Source organism: Maylandia zebra, linkage group LG22 (assembly GCF_041146795.1).
Source record: "Maylandia zebra isolate NMK-2024a linkage group LG22, Mzebra_GT3a, whole genome shotgun sequence".
Lineage (NCBI taxonomy): Eukaryota > Metazoa > Chordata > Actinopteri > Cichliformes > Cichlidae > Maylandia > Maylandia zebra.
The window spans coordinates 37,153,875-37,167,814 of NC_135187.1; the positions used below are offsets into that span (position 1 = coordinate 37,153,875).

At 41.3% G+C, this 13,940-nt stretch overlaps 1 pseudogene; it reads left to right on the top strand.

Moving 5' to 3' along the window:
• The first annotated feature begins 1,152 nt into the window (after positions 1-1,152).
• LOC143414516 (dynein axonemal heavy chain 6-like) overlaps positions 1,153-13,940 on the top strand; it is a 57,395-nt pseudogene continuing 44,607 nt past the window's right edge.

Here is a 13,940-nt window from a genome sequence, read left to right on the forward strand (position 1 = left end):
AGTTGAATCGAATCGGGACTTTGAAAACCGGAATCGAATGGATTATAGAAATCAGTGATGATACCCAGCCCTAGTGAGCAGCCTAGGCAGGACAGAAGTGGATGTAGCTGTAATAGGAAAAGAACTATTGCTAACTTTTCTGTTAAGGCCTGATGCTTCTGAAATTCATAGCCAGCTCTGACACGGTGTCATCAATCTTTGAATGCTGAAAAACCACAGTGTATTCGTTACGCCATTTTTCTCTACACCAACAACAACTCTTCGCGGGCAACAGTACTCTCGCGATATAAGAGAAAATAACAAGTTAACATGTACATTCTAGTTCCCATAAAGATTGCCTACAAGTAAAGACAAAATCGTTCTAGACTCGGCTACTATGGATGTTTTCCCCGTGTTCAGTTTTTGAGCATGGTTAAAAACCTCATTTGTTCTGTTTGCTGTTTTTAATCTTGTGGGCTATTTGTTAGCTTTTTTTCTTGCCATTTATAAAATGGGAATCAGAATGTCTTTATTGTCATTGTCGCAGGTACAACGAAATTAAAAGTGGTCTGTGATCAGTGCATCATCCATAGAATGTTTACTACCTTAACTTGTGCTATACAAACACACATATACACACAGGCACAACTGATTTTAGAACATTTCTGTACTGTCTTTAAATGCCCCACACAAGGAACCCCTCATCTTAAATGGAACATTTTATTGTCAATGGTGACATGTCAGGAAAAAGTAACATACTAGCGTTTTATCAGCTGTTTAGTAGTCCCTTTATTCTTTCTTTTTCTTCTCAGGAAATGACCATTACAGCAGCATTATGGATTTGATCAACTGGTCTCTGAATGCTATTGACACCCTTTAACGAGAAGTCTGGGCTCGGGAGAGCCCGAGTGCCCTGGAGGGACTTTCCCTGCCGGATACACGATGGACGGGTGGCAGAGGATCGTGTGCTTGGCGGGACTGTCGATCGAGGACGCTGAAGATATCTACCTATTTGGAACCATGATAACAGGGTTCATGCTGATCGGAGCTGGCTTGGCCCTGGCTTATCGGAGAATTAAGAGAGCGGAACCGGCTGTTCAAACCCCCACAAGGCTGCCCGCTGGGATTGGAACGACAGGTGCGACTTCTCATAAAGGGCTCACTGAAGGCAGCATGGTTAAGAGCTTGGAGGCGCTAACGGCTGCAGTGAATGCTCAGAATAACACCTTTGAGCGTATGTATGTTGGATTACATCAGGAAAGAATCAACTCAGAACAACATCTCTGGGCGGAGCTGGATTACACCTCGGATCAGTTGGCTGCGGTCGTGAGGTCTCAGAATCTGCTATGTGAGCAAAAAGAGTGACAAGTCCACAGAATCGACGGCTAATAACATCACGGAGAAGCTCGCAGCTATTAACGGGAGACTGAGAGATCAGTGTCGGAGTGTTAAAAACAGCTTGAAATTCTCAATTACCATCATAACCCGGCTACCCCTTCGGCGCCAGCTCAAGGCTGGAGCCGAACAACAACTCCCTGATAACGACTGTGTTGAGTCTGTTCCTTCCCATTCCCTGCAAGGCCACCTGGGTTGGCTGGAAGACTGTTTACTTAGCCTGGCAGGGCGAAGGACACTGTCTCAGCTGAACTATGGACACGCACACACATGCATATACTGATACTGATAAGCACTCACCGACGCATCACCCTCCCTACCCCGGATCCAACGCCACCTCCAACGCTTACCTCCCCTCTGATGTGGACATCAGGTCAGCTGGAGGTGCAGTCGAAGATTGCAGCGGTCCCAGATCAGATGTCCACACTGGAACTCTTTCCCATGTTGCTGTCTGTGTTTATTGTGCTGTGGTGTGTTGATATCTGTGCATTCCTGTATTATCCTTCTGTGTTGCACATTTCAATGTTTTTTTTCCTCACTACCTGGCCTGACCTGTCTCCCCAATGTGATGTTTGTATTGTATGTATGGTCGGCAAGGTCTGTCATCTCGGTTGTGGGCAAAAGACCTGCAGCTGACAAATAAAGGCTATCTCATCTCATCTCATGTGCTCCTCCAGGAGGGGGGCGAAATCCTGTGACCCCCCAGACTTATTCGCCACTTCAGCATGTTGTGCCTGCCAACACCCTCGGACACCAGCCTCAAACAGATCTTCAAAGTCAGGAGTCCTCCAAAATACTGACACACACACACACGTATGTACAGAATTACATTTTAGGGAGTAGTGTTTACAGTTCAAAAGATATCATGTCCGTGCTTATTTATTATTAGTTTAAGTTAATCTTTATAGATTAAGAATTTCTATTGAGCAGTCTGTATGTGTTATATCCATGAACTTCTCTCTATGAGATGTTGCGCTTACTTTAAATGTTTTAATTTTTCCATTTCCTGCTCCGCCAGTATATGTAATTTTCAGTATACCCCTCTTCATGCCCTCTCATTTGTGTTACAACCACTTTTCATACCCAACCTCCTTCCAGGCTATACTGAACGGTTTCCTCTGAGTTTTCCCGGGCAGTGAAGGACTGTGCCGGACAGATTGTGCATGCAGCTGTGGAGATTTATAACTGTTTAAGTGTGGATCTGCTGCCCACCCCAGGAAGTCCCACTATGTTTTTAATCTCCGGGACCTCTCCAAGTGTGTCCAGGGTGAGTATTCCTTTGGTCTTTGGCTGCTTTTTCAGTCATTGGCAATCCAGTCCTTGTATCTGACTATTTTCAGAAGAATTATTTTCTTGGTTTGTTAAGTGGCTTAACACTGACCTGTGAACCATTCAAGCAGGAAAAACGCCCCTAACTCGAGAGCTGAACCAGCACAAGTCTACACATAACAAACTTCACAAAGAACCAATTTCAGATTGTATCTTCGGGCACTTTGTTACTAGCAGCCTGTTGCAAAAACTTTGTTGCCATCTCTTGAATCTATGAGAAATGCCAAAAATAACACAACTTGACCATCATAAAATTTTCTTTTACAATGACAAGGTGAGTCGCAGATTATTAACTGAATTTGACCTATCTCAGGATGGTGTGCCCTTAAATAATAAGATAAGATAAGATAAGATAACTCTTTATTGTCATTGCACAGTCATACATAGTACAGTAGTACAATGAAATTGGAAAAACTGTCCTACGTCGGCACTACATATAACACAACACGACACGATATGACACATCACAACGTAACAAACAACACAACACAGTATATTAACTTAGTATAAAAAAGAAGAATAAGTGTATGTGTATTGCACACTGTTATTATTGCACATTAATTATTATTGCACCTTGTTATAAATATAAATATTATTATTGTTATCGTTTTAAACATTGTTACCTCCCCCTAAAAAGTCCAGGGAGGTATCCAGTCAGGTCAGCTATTTACATTGATCAGGGCTATTGCCCTGTTGTAAAAGCTGTCCTTGAGTCTATTTGTTCGGGACCTCAGCAGCCTGAACCTCCTGCCAGACGGCAGCAGCTTAAACACCCGGTGTCCTGGGTGTGTGCAGTCCCGTAGGATGCTGCGTGCCCTCTTGAGACAGCGAGTGCTGTACAGGTCCTTCAGGGAGGGAAGAGGATGTCCAATGATTTTTTGGGCCATGTTGATGACCCTCTGGAGTGCCTTTCTGTGTGCTGTGGTGCAGCTGGAGAACCACACACCGATGCAATATGTCAGCACACTTTCAATGGAGCAGCGGTAGAAGACGGTCAGCAGCTCCTTCTTCAGGTCCATTTTTCTGAGGATTCTCAGAAAGTGGAGACGCTGTTGGGCCTGGGGAAACAGGACAAGTAGAGCACAAAAGAACAACCTACTTCAGATATAGTATCTAAATGTCCCTAAGAAATAGAAAAAATAAGCAGGAAAGTCCCGACACAGGACCTGAGAGATGCATTTCAGTTTTTATCAGAAGTGGTCTCGTTGGAAGGGTGGGTCTCAAAAAGAATCCCGTTTTAAGAGAGGGAGAAATGGTTAAGGTTTGCTAAATTACACAAGAACTGGATTCCTCAGAGTTTGTACCTTGACATTATTGAAGTAGTGTGGGATCATCTATACAGGGAATGGAACAAGAGGAAGTCAAGCTATAAATAAGAGCTTTGAATACAAACCTGAAGAACTAATCCTGAAGACTACTTTCAAAAACTGCAAGAAGCTTACCTAAATGTTCAGACTGTGTTGAAGAATAAAGATAGTCTTACCAAATGTTGATTTTCAAGCTTGTTGTGAGTATATAGATTCTCTCTGTTGCTTACCAGGCATACTGCAGTGTGAGCCAAGTCAAGTAAGAGACAAGACCCAGATCTTCCGCCTTTTCTGCCATGAATGCCAGCGCGTATTTCATGACCGACTCATCAACACCCAAGATAAGACCTACTTCAACACCATCATCTGTGAGATGGCCAGTAAGAACTCTCACAGTCCAGCCTCAGACTTTATTTTCTGAATGCTCAGTTAATTGTTATCAGCTCAAAATCTATATTTTGGCTTTATGGGTTTAAGATAGACCTCTCTTTTTTGCCAGGGCGATATTTTGACATCCACTTAGTCTTCACATTTTGTGTCTCATCCCATAATATTTGGGGACTTCATCAAGGTCAGGTTTTCCTCCAAGCAACTTATTTACAGGTCGACACAAAAATACTGCACATTATTTACTGATTTGCAGTTTTGTTCTGTGTCCACCATCATCCACATAGATGCATGCAGAAAAAGATCGCCTGTATGAAGACCTGACAGACATGAATAAGATCCAGACTGTACTTCAGGACTATCTTGATGATTACAACATGACCTTCTCCAAGGAGATCAAGCTGGTTTTCTTCCAGGATGCCATTGAACATGTCTCCAGGTGAGTGAATTTAACTTGTTTTTGTGTAGTTTCTTAACAGGTAGTTGATTTATTTTAGCTGTAGTTGGGACAAACTGAGTCACCCAAAGGGCAGTAGCAATACGAGTGATTGTGTTTTATTGGTTTTAAAATAGAACATGCAATGCCTGTGATATGAACTGTAAGGATCATTTATCCATAATAATAATTACTTGCATGTCTAATTAGCAGACATACCTTCCACATAAGTAAAATGCAGGCACTCTTTCTTATTTTAACGTCAGTAATAAAATTTAACTGCACATCTTCCGATTTTTTTTTTTTTAAAGGTAGTGTCATATCAAGTGATTTGATCTGATTATAGCTAGCAGTACATTTTCTAAATGACACGATGCATGTGCCATATGGAACGAAATAATCTTATTATTTTTTTAGGATTGCTCGTATAATTCGCCAGGAGCGAGGCAATGCCTTGTTAGTCGGGGTGGGAGGTACAGGCAAGCAGTCACTCACTCGCTTGGCAGCCCACATGTGTGGGTGCCGCTGCTTTGAGATTGAGTTGAGCGGAGGGTACAACTATGACAGCTTCCATGAAGACTTGAGGAGGCTCTACAAGATGGCTGGTGTGGAGGGCAAAGATATGGTGCTCCTCTTTACAGATACTCAGGTATTGCAAAAAGATTGAGCCACAAAAATACTTACAGTATTTAAGTTTCTGTGTACTTACTGTGTTTAACTATTAAATCTGTTGTAGATTGTAGTAGAAGATTTTTTGGAGGATTTAAACAACATGCTTAAACTCTGGTGAGGTGCCTAACCTCTTTGAAAAAGATGAGCTAGAACAAGTGCTTGCTGCTACCCGCCCTAAAGCCAGAGAGGCTGGAATCAGTGAAGAGAGCAGGGATGAGGTATGTACGGTACTTATGTAAATACATAAGGTTTATAAAACATGTGTCATTTAAGCAGTAACTTTTAAATACAGCATATCTGCATTATTTGTCAGAAAATAAATGAATTAAAATTTTCTGTGAAAGTTAGGATAAAGTTACAGTTAGCAAAAATGAAAAATACAATCTCGACACAGAACTTTGTTTTGGATACGACCCAAAGTGTTTAACAAATTAGAATGTGGGACGAACGTGGAGTCACGAATGTTCATATCCTGAAAAGTGTTGTGGCTTTTCTTAAATGTAGGAAATCATTCTTTAACTACCAGATATAATCACTTAGTGTTTTCAGCGACAGTACATAGATCTTCAACAAGATAAAAAAAAATGAAATTAAACATTAATTTCTAATATGAGAGAAGGATGATGAAGCCTGACCTTTGAGTTGTTTAAAGAAGATAATAAACACCTAGCAAAGCATCTGAGATTCCCACTATGGGCTAAAATTTCCACAGACTGTATGAAAGCAGACAGTTAAAATCAGTGTCCCAGGCAAAAGGAAAGAACACATGAGAGCTGATGCTGTTTGCCTGTTGTGATCTTCTATGTGCGTGTGTCTTTTTTACATGTCTGTCATGGTGCGTTCAGGTGTTCCAGTTTTTCATCTCCCGTGTTCAAGAAAAACGACACATTGTGCTGTGTATGAGCCCTGTGGGCGATGCTTTCAGGTCCCGATGTCGCATGTTTCCTTCACTGGTTCACTGCTGCACTATTGACTGGTTTGTGCAGGTATACTGATATATATGAATCACTCAGTATATACGTCACTACCCTTGTCGATGGAATCACTCTTGTTCATGTAAAATATTTCTAAAATAACCCTTTTTTTTTATTTACACCACCGTCCCTTTAGATTGAATTCTTTTTCATAATCTATAGCTTTAAGGTAATCCTATTCATGTCCCTTTTTATAGAAAAAAATAGTTTCATCATCGTCATGAAAGTTGTAGTTTATATTTTTTAAGCTTCTTTTGAACTTATTACTTTAAAAAAATCTTTTTACAATTTCTATTTTTAAATAAATGTTTTATGTCCATCTGCTGAATAACTGTTCAGTTGACAGGAGCTAAAGGTCAAAGCTACAAATCGTTGTCCTCGCTGCTAACTTTATGTCACTTTCCTCTCTTTCGCTGTACGTTCTGGTGCTCAGTGGCCCCGGGAGGCGCTGCGCTCTGTCTCTGAGGCCTTTTTCCAGAATGTGGACTTTGGCAATGAGAAGCTGAAGCAGAACATCTCTGCGATGTGTGTCGAGATACACGTTAGTGTCACTGAAATGGCTGAGTGCTTCTACTTAGAGCTGAGACGCCGGTACTACACCACACCTACCTCCTATCTAGAGCTTATCAACCTCTACCTCAGCATGCTTGGCAACAAGAGACAGCAGTTAGTTCTGGTATGTCAACACAATTATGGGCGATTTTTCACATATGTTGTTGATGATGAATCGTTACCTGATATTGTGTAGGAAAAATAGCAGCTAGAGACATTAGCTGGTGGTGAGTACTCATAGTCAGTTTTATTTTTACTGTGACTGTAATGCATCATGAGTTATGTCAATAATATCAAACATGATAATTATGTATGCGTGTGTTACTGTATAGGCCAGGGATCGTGTAAAGAATGGTGTCACTAAGCTGCTGGAGACCAATGAGCTTGTAGACAAAATGAAGGTGGACCTTTCTGCTCTGGAGCCAGTCCTCAAACAAAAATCTACTGATGTCGATGCCCTCATGGAGAAATTGGCTGTAGGTCAAGACAAGGCTGATGAGGTCTGTCTGTGTTTTATCACAAAACTTTCAAAAACGTGTCTGATGTTGCCTATATTTCAATTATAAATCATGGTAACTCTTTGTCATTACTTCATGAGCATAACTAAAATAATTCTCCTTGTCACAGGTACATAAAGTAGTAGAAGAAGATGAGGCACTGGCCCGAGTTAAGGCTGAAGAAACCCAGGCCATTGCAGATGATGCACAGAGGGACTTAGATCAGGCTCTGCCAGCTTTAGAGAGTGCCAACCAGGCCCTCAGATCTCTTAACAGGGCTGACATCTCTGAGATCAAGATGTTCACTAAACCCCCAGCCCTGTGATGACTGTCATGGAGTCTGTCTGCATCTTGCTTGATTGCAAGTGAGTGTGCACTATTTTCTTAAAAAAATAATAGATAAATAAATAGCTTCTTAACATGTTACACTTTTATTAGGTATCCACCCTGCACTGGTGATGGTTTCTAAAAGTGCAACTCTTTATAATCACAATAATGTAATAACTTTATCACTCCTTCACTTCAACGGGACTATTTTTTCAATCTTATGTATTTTGCGTTAAACAGAGATGACTTGCAGATTTCACCATTCACTAATCTACTGCATTGTTGATCTGAATTAAATCTTCACAATATCCTCTTTGGGATTTTGAAACTTGCTGTTCTGCCCAAAGAATTTTCATTACTTTGAAAAGCTCAACTAATGTCACGGTCTAATGTATCGAGCAACCGTGACATTTCTTTAGTCCTTATTTGTTAACAGTGTCTCACTAACTTTCTTCTCTCCTAACAGACCAGACTGGCTAAGTGCCAAGCAATTACTGGGCGATCCCAACTTTCTCAGGCGTCTGACAGAATATGACAAGGACAATATCAAACCTAGGATCCTGCTGAAACTACAAAAATACATCAATGACCCTAATTTCATGCCTGAAAAGGTCAGTTTGGATATTTTGGCAGATTAAAAAATGTCAAAGTACAAACAGAGCCAGTGAAAATAACATCTTCTTACTGTATCATTATGACTAAATGTGGTTTTTCAGATAGTATAACCTATCAGAAATTCTGAAATGTTTCAGTATGTTTTTGCTTGGCCTAGTTTCTTATTGTGTCGCTCTTATTAGGTGGAAAAGGCATCAAGGGCGTGCAAGTCCATGTGCATGTGGGTCAGAGCTAGGGATGGGTACCGGTGTCCGGTGCCATGATGGCACCGGTTCTGACATAAACGGTAGTAACCAGACCGAAAAGCAGCGCACATTTCGGTGCTTTTTTTTTCCTGAGATGTCACACACTTTGGATTCTAGCCAATCATTTTACGTTTCCGAGGATAGTAGGCGGGCCCAGGTACGTACGTTCTTTTAGAGCAGAGCTACAGATTAAAAATGCCCAAGGCGAAGCGGTTAAAAGTCTGGCTGTACTTCACAGCAAAATATGCAAACTCAGCAGCAACAAGTGCTTTAAGCTGATACTGTGATACTGTCAAAGGAGGTAACACCTCAAATCCGATGAAACACCTGGCGACGCATAGAGTTTTTTTTAAAAGCCCAGAAATGCGCCGTATTTGATAGCTTGCTGCGAGACCTCACACCGAGCACATCTACTGCGGGTGTGGTGCCTGTTATCGAGTTAGCAACATCCCCCAAAAACACGAAGAGGAGAGTCCTGGCCCCTAGCCCTGCCAGTGTAGCAGAAATGATGAGGATGATGATGCAGCAGCAGCCGTTCTTCTCTGCGTGAGTAGCTTAATGTTGTTCGTGTGTAATTTACGTTGAGTAGGCTAACCACGTTATTACATTAATGCATGTAAGGTGAACTAGCAAACATCATCATAGCTACATGCGGCTGTCTTCTTGTTTGATGGCAGATGCTCCCTTCACCCTGGCCAAAAAGGCTAAAATGACCAAAGAAAAAGTGGAAAACAGCTAAACAAGAGAGGTTTTTGGACAAAGTTTGTGTTTTTTCCATTGTTTAAGCACTGCTTCCAGCCAAGAGTGATACCATACATGCCCCATAGCTGCAGAAAAGGCTAACATTGTTATATTTTTACAAAAACAGCTGAACATGAGAAGTTTTTGGACCAATTTTGTGTTCTCCATTCTTTAAGCACCAGTTTAAGCACCGTTTGAGCACCGGCACCGTTTCAAAAGTACCGATTTGGCACCGGTATCGGATAAAACCTAAACGATACCCATCCCTAGTCAGAGCTATGGATCTTTACTCGAGTCTTCAAAGAGGTTGGCCCAAGAGAGAAAAACTGGCCAAGGCACAGGTCAGTTACAGAGTGCATTGTTGATGTGCCGTCATTGTTAGCTGAAGCTGAAATAAATTAACGTTCTAGGTTTACCTCACTAAGGAAAAATATGTTCTTACAGGCTTATTCAAATGTAAGTTATTAAGTGTTTCAAAGTAATTATAAGGATTCAACCTGTAAAAAAAAAAAAACAGTCCTGTGGGAGCCCTGATTTAGGGTTTTAACATTATCTATCATTCAGAGTTGTGTTAATTTTAGCCACATCATACAGGTTAAGGGGGAAATTATAATGTAGATATGAAATAGTTTGTAATATTTTTGGTTTTTTTTGGTTTGTTAATAGCGCAGCTTAGGCTGCTGCCCCCGCGACCCGGCCCCGGACAAAGTGGATGAAAATGGATGGATGGATGGATAATAGTGTTACACTAAACCAGGACAAAAATATCTGCATTTGTGGGACTACGACTGCTGACATTTAAGTAAAATGTTGATCTAAACATTATTTCTTCTTCATAAACATAAGAAAGAGTTAGTGTCGTCTGTGTTACCTGCTATATATAAACACAAAGCAGCTTAATGTCTTTAGCAGACATATTACCAATGCACTCTGGTGCATTGGTAATATGTCTGCTAAAGACATGGTGAGGTCTAAAGAAGGAGATGATCAGTTTGACGCTGTTCACTAGTGGATCATGAATCACAGTTTATATAATGGAAGTTTGTAAGCTACCCAGTCTAAGATGGGTCACTGCAAAGCCAAGTGTTGGTGGTGGTCTTCAGCTCTCTCATTAGTGTTTTATTCCACTCGCTGTTTCAGATTATTGGGGAATTTTAGAAAATTTAAGGCAGGAGACTATTTTCAAGACAAACGCATCGCTGGATTTCTATGGGCTTTGCCAATGTTGTAGTATTGTAGCTAGAGCTATGCAGCTTATTGCTTTAAGGAGCAGTCAAGATTTTGGCCAGAGTACGTTACAGCACTAAGTCTGATGTAGGTTTGGCATATGTGCACTAAACTTAATGATGAGAAATAAAAACCAGACCAACACATCAATCAATCAATCTTTATTTATAAAGCACTTTTCATACAAAAAAAATGTAGCACAAAGTGCTTTACATGGTTAAAAGCAGCCCACCCCACCCTCCAACTCACTCCCCACACTCACACACACACACGCGCACACTTAAAGAGTAAAAATTGGGCTGGGTTCACATGAGCCAAGTGAGGAAACACTATAACAGAGAGCCGTCTGCACCGGGAGCTGGTCACAGACCGCAGCCTCCAGGCTGGGCACACAGCAGGAGGGAGGCAAAGAAGCCCCCCAGCCAGGCTGAGAGGACCCCAGAGACCCAGCAGCCACGGTCGATCACAGCCCCGGTGCAGAGAGCGCCCTCCGAGGAAACACTGGAGATATGACACAATAGGATATATACAGGGTAAAATGATAAAATAAATAAGAACAGGATACAATATAAATATAAATATAAATAGAGTAAGAAGATTAAAAAATGAATAAGAATAAAATCAATAAATTTTAGGTAAATCCTAAATTAATAATAGAATAACAGGATAGAATAAATAAGCATAAAATAAATAAACGCTAAGTAAAAGCTAAATTAAAAAGGTGGGTCTTGAGCCTGTTCTTAAAAACATGTACGTTCTCTGCGGCCCTGAGCTCCTCCGGCAGGCTGTTCCACAGACGAGGACCATACCACTGAAAAGCTGCCTCTCTGTGAGTATGTGTCCTGACTTTAGGGACAATCAAAAGGCCAGTACCAGAGGACCTCAGGGTCCGCGAGGGTTCGTATGGTAAAAGCAGATCTGAGAGATAAGAAGGCCCAAGACCATTAAGACATTTAAAAACCAGTAAAAGAACTTTAAAATCGATCCTGAAACACACGGGGAGCCAGTGCAGCGATTCTAAAACCGGTGTAATGTGGGCCCGCCCTCTGGTCTTCGTCAGCACACGAGCTGCAGAGTTTTGTAAAAGTTGTAAAGTTGAAATATTCTTCTTAGGAAGACCAGAGAGCAGGGCATTACAGTAATCAATGCGACTGGTAATAAAAGCATGCATCAGCATCTCCGTGTTGGCCCGAGAGAGAATAGGGCGGACTCTGGCTATATTTTTTAGATGATAAAATCCAATTTTGGTTACATGTTTAACATGTGGGATAAAACCAAGCTCAGAGTCAAAAATAACACCCAGGTTTTTCACTTGTAGCGAAGGACATAGTGAAAATGCCTCTAATTTAGACAAGAGTTTCTCTCTCTGAGCCTCGGGACCGACAATTAAAACTTCAGTTTTGTCCTGGTTAAGCTGTAAAAAGTTTTCTGCCATCCAAGATTTTATATCCAAGATACAGTTAAAAAGGGCATCCATTGGTCTGGTGTCATCAGGAGACACGGAGATGTACAGCTGCGTGTCATCAGCGTAACTGTGGAAGTTCACTCCATGCCTCCTGATGACACTGCCGAGAGGCAACATATACAAATTAAAAAGTACAGGGCCTAGAACCGACCCTTGAGGCACACCACATGTCATTTCATGGATCTTAGAGGAGCATGTATCCATACTCACCATAAAAGTTCTGTCAGAGAGACAGGAAGTGAACCAGTTGTGTACAGCACCAGAGAGGCCCACCATGTGTTTTAGTCTGTTTAAAAGAATAGCGTGGTCTACTGTATCAAAGGCTGCGCTTAGATCCAGTAGCACCAGGACTGAGAGCTTTTGGGCATCCCAGTTACATCTAAGATCATTTAAAACCTTTAGGAGAGCCGTCTCTGTGCTGTGGTTCACCCTAAATCCAGACTGGAATATCTCCAGGATCTGTCTATCATTGAGAAAATCAGTAATCTGAGTAAAAACAAGTTTTTCTAAGATTTTACTTAAAAATGGTAAGTTGGATACAGGTCTGTAGTTATTAAAATCATTACAGTCCAAATTGCTCTTCTTCAGAAGGGGCCTCACCACCGCCGTTTTAAAGGCAGCAGGGAAGACACCCAACTGAAGAGAGCAATTCATCATGTATAAAAGCTCAGCCTCAAAAAATCCATAAAGTGTTTTAAAGAGTGAAGAAGGAATTGGATCTAAAAGACATGTGGTGGGTCTCACTGTGGAGAAAACCTTCTGAAAGTTCTCAGCATTAACCAGGACAAAGCTGTCCAGTGTCTCCTCAGGTACAATCGAGCCCTCAGATGTGTTTACAATCATATCGCGATTAGATAAAATATCAGATCTGATGGCGCTGACCTTTCCCCTGAAGTGGTCTGCAAACTGCTCACAGAGCGAGTCTGTGGGCTTCTTTGGGAGCTGTTAAAATCAGGGTTAAATAAATGATCTATGGTGGAAAAGAGGACCTTGGGATTATTTTTGTTATTACTGATTATTTTGGTGAAGTATGAATTTCTTGAGTTCCTTAGTGTATTATTGTACATTTTAAGTTGCTCGGAAAATATTTGATGGTTGATAGCATTTTTATTTTTCCTCCATCTCCTTTCTGCTGCCCTGCAATTTCTTTTGAGTGTTTTGACTTCTTCGTTTCTCCAGGGTGATGCATGTTTTACGTTAATCTTTTTGGTGGTGAGTGGAGCAACGGAGTCAAGGCTTTTCTTCAGTTTGCTGTTGAAATGATTAAAAATCAAATTGCAGGGTGCAGGTAGAATCACAGGGGGGCATTCGTCTAAAACCCTGGTGAAATTTGCAGCCACTTCAGAGGTTAGATAGCGCCTCCTCACAGTTCGCACCGAGGTCTCCCGCTGAATAAAACCGGTGATGTTAAAAAACACACAGTAGTGGTCAGAGACAGCCAAGTCAACAACAGAGGACACGCTGGTGGACAGCCCATGGGTGATGACCAGGTCCAGAGTGTGTCCTCTGTTGTGAGTCGGCTGCGTGACGTGCTGGGTAAAATCCAAACAGTGAAGAATGTTTAAGAATTCTTTTGTTGCAGGGTCAGAAGGATTATCTATGTGCAGGTTAAAATTATCATGTTATATTTTGAATGTATGTTTGTTAAAAATTCAGAGAATTCCTTGATAAAAGCAGCGCTGTCTTTAGGTGGTCTGTAAACTGTGACAGATAAAACTGGAGGGCTGCTGAAAACAATAGCATGGAATTCAAAAGTGGTAAAATAGTCAAATAAAATTTGTTTGGTGGTGAG